This window comes from Cebidichthys violaceus, unplaced genomic scaffold (assembly GCF_023349555.1).
Source record: "Cebidichthys violaceus isolate CVI_PGR_0920_01 unplaced genomic scaffold, fCebVio1.0.p SCAF_27, whole genome shotgun sequence".
In the NCBI taxonomy this organism is placed as follows: Eukaryota; Metazoa; Chordata; class Actinopteri; order Perciformes; family Stichaeidae; genus Cebidichthys; species Cebidichthys violaceus.
Window position 1 is genome coordinate 2,115,765 of NW_027176450.1, and position 3,366 is coordinate 2,119,130.

At 41.5% G+C, this 3,366-nt stretch overlaps 1 long non-coding RNA gene across 1 annotated transcript; it reads right to left on the reverse strand.

Moving 5' to 3' along the window:
• Positions 1 to 1,560: 1,560 nt before the first annotated feature.
• On the reverse strand, positions 1,561 to 2,417 carry LOC137880224 (uncharacterized). Its single transcript, XR_011103799.1, has 3 exons — positions 2,332 to 2,417; positions 1,951 to 2,085; positions 1,561 to 1,849 (listed from the first exon to the last, which is right to left on the reverse strand). It is a non-coding gene; the product is annotated as an uncharacterized lncRNA (long non-coding RNA).
• Between the last annotated feature and the right edge of the window lie 949 nt (positions 2,418 to 3,366).

A 3,366-nucleotide genomic window follows, 5' to 3' on the forward strand; every position in this document is an offset into this window, starting at 1 on the left:
TCAGGCTGACGTGCGTTTTTCACACGATGCAGCCTCGACCCACCTCTCTCCCCTTCAGAGGTATGTGTACACCAAATGTGCCAGTTGACGAGCTCGATGGCCTGATTTATTTAGTAAATGTTTGGCTTACCGCTCTGACTATGAAAGGAATGCCGTCATCTTTTTTGCACCATGCATTAATACTTCAAAACTTGTTTTTGCACTCAGCAGGCATATATTTTGTGAAAAATTAAACCTTTTCTCTAGGTTTATGCCTCAAGGAGGGAAAGTTGTCAGTTATCGACGCAGGCATGCGTCTGCCAGATCTCAATTTCATTTCATTTATTGCTTCTCTTGTGGTTTGTCGGGTGTTGTGTTGCAAAACGTATTGAAAAAATGATAGTTTTGTATGTTATAACATGTCTCTTTTTCTAACTTGTATCGTGTCATGATGTTTTGGAGTAATTTGACGAAGGTCCAGACAGGCACAAAATGCAAGTAAGGGAGCCACTTGAGTGGTTTCAAATCACAAGACGGCAGAAGGAAAAGCCACAACAAGTGGAAGCATTTAGCTCCGTGGATGAAAATCAGCTTCAGTGGGCAGGTTTGGTTTTACTTAACCTGCCCTGTGGAGCAGGGTGACATGCCAGCAGAGAGCATGGAACATTGTATAAAGCTGTTGAGTATAACCAGCCCGACCTTTACAGTGGGGCAAACATTTTTTCAGCACAGCATTAGGGAAAGACAACATCTTTGCTAAGAGAGTCCCAGTGCACTTCAACAGTGGTTTATTTATCCATTTTCTTTAACACATAACATTTGTAAATGCCAAAACAAAATGCTGTACAATTAAAGCAAGAACTCCTGTCCAAAATAGAATCACACCTCCTAAGACGGATGTTTTCAATTTATCCATCGTGTACAATTAAACAGCGACGGTTTACATGTTGCTGCTGCGAGAAATTGTGGGAAGGCATTATGTCCTGTCTTTTGTATAAAGGATGGTCCAGTGTACTGCTCGGCTTAATGAGATAAGAAAGAAGCTATTGAAGCAACCTTCTTAGCATTTAAAGAATTCGACCAGCTTTCATCAAGGCTGCCAATTAGATATTTTCGGGTCATTTCACTCAGTTTGGAACCTTTTAAAGCAAAAAAGACTATTCGAGCACAGCCTAAGAGTCCATGCTAGCAGTGCTGTGAGGCTGTACTTGCTTGCTTTGAGCTAAATGCTCATTACATTAGCTGATTAGAAGTAGTAATGTCATTTTCATCAGCTGACGCTAATCAACTATGATTGATGGGAATGACATCTGACTTGTTAAGATTAGGGATGGGTATCATTTGGGTTTTTTCCGATACCGGTGCTAAAACGTTACTTTTAAAACGATACTGGTGCCTAAACGGTGCCTGAACCGATACTTTAAAAAAAAAGAAGCACAAAACGACGATTGACGACAATAAAGAAAGGCTTTTTTTATTGCCAAGGCAATTTGTTTTCTTCAAATTGAACAATATATTAACTGTTTAAAGTATACTATAAATACAAATAAATACAAAACACTTGGCTTCAAACTACAGCTTCAAACTTTTTAACTTCAAACTATGAACAATATATTAACTGTTAACAACAGTTTACAGTATACTTAAATAAATATAAATAAACTTCAGCAATTCTTTTGCAGAAATATGAGCATATTTGCCTTCTCTGGCAAAATATGACACCTCTCCTGACTAATTGCATGTCCTGCACAGGAGAAAACCCTCTCAGATGGTGTGATGAGGCCTGTACACACAGGGATGAACTAGTGTGTTGGACAGATCATCCCTGGATGGGGGTCGGTAGCGAGGATTGAGGGCAGTGGTCATCTCTCTGTGTAAATTAAATTTGAGGATATTTATTAGTCTTTTTGACGAATTGTCTTAATGGAACAGATTTTATACAAATATTGTTTTCACATCACTTTTTTTTACCTGAACCATGGCGATTCCACAGTGGAAAAAGAATGCAGTCCCTTGACCACACATCTGGTCACAGACCTGTGGAGTTCCTCCACCTTCTCTTTTGTTAAATGAGCCTTCTTTGCCAAGGTGAGCCAGCTGTTGAAGCTGGAGAGCCAAAAATACAAACATAAATAATGTTAAATATTTTACAGGCAACAGAAGCATCACTGCACATGCCATCGCTAGTTTCATTAACATTACACTGACTTGCTATGATGGCGGCAGGTAGCCTACCGTTAGCTAGCTAGCTAGCTAGCTAACTTAAACATGGTTATAACGCCTAATTTATCATTTGTTATTAGGCCTACTTTTAAAAAATCCAAGATTTGCAATCAACGTTACATTACTAACCTGAGGTAAGGCTGCTGTTGTCATCATCGGGCTCCACTTGTTCAGGGTTGAGACCAGTCTCCCCATCGCCGGGGCCAGGGAGGCCCACACTGCCCGCTGATGTGCTTATCATGGGCTCACGCTCACGCAGGCAGTCGAACACGGTGCAATGCCTTTTAGTGCAAAATACAGCCACACTTTTGACCGTTTACCTTTCGGCATTTTCTCTGTTAAAAGGTTGATGGCTAGCTAGTTACTGTAGCTATACAAACGGTAGGCTATCGTTACCTGCTGCCAGGACGGAGTCATCAAAGTAGTGTAACGTTAACTAGTGCAAGTGAGGTGATGCTTATGTTGGCTGTAACGTCCGTTTTAGGCCAGCAGTGGCAGTATTTCAATCGGCTCAGGCACCGAAATGAAGCACCGAAAGTATTTCAATCGGATCAGGCACCGAAAGGAAGCACCGAAATCTGCGTTGCATTTCGGTTCGGTAGGCACCGGTTGTATAGGGTTGGGCACCGGTTTTCGGTACCCAACCCTAGTTAAGATTAATCCTGGATGTATGTACCAATGCATCTAACTATAAAGTAAGGAATCTCTTTCTGTCTGTCTGATCTACTTCACACTTGGCAGGTGTGTTGATGGAGGCCCCTGGACGTGCAGTGTCGAAATTGGTGCAATTAGGATATGATCAATATTAATAAACTTGAACAAGAGATAGCGCTATGTGCAGCTGCGGGGGCGGAGCTTCAGGGCTCTGCAGACTGAGTCAAGCATGTCGTCCACAGTGGGCCTTTACAGGTGGCGGCTCATTGACTGCAATTGACACAATTGCTGCTTATTGCTGGATTTACTAACGATAAAACCAAACTTTTCTACACTTCCCGTTTTCCCTGGAGACAACGACAATGTTGATATATTCCAATCTGAAACGCAATTCTATTAAAAGCTATTCCCTCATTTGGTGTTTTGATGACGGTTGTAGAGAGTGTTGTGCAACACTTTGCTCCAAATCTCTTATTAAGTGTTCAGTTTGGTCTGGTGCTAGTGAAGGTC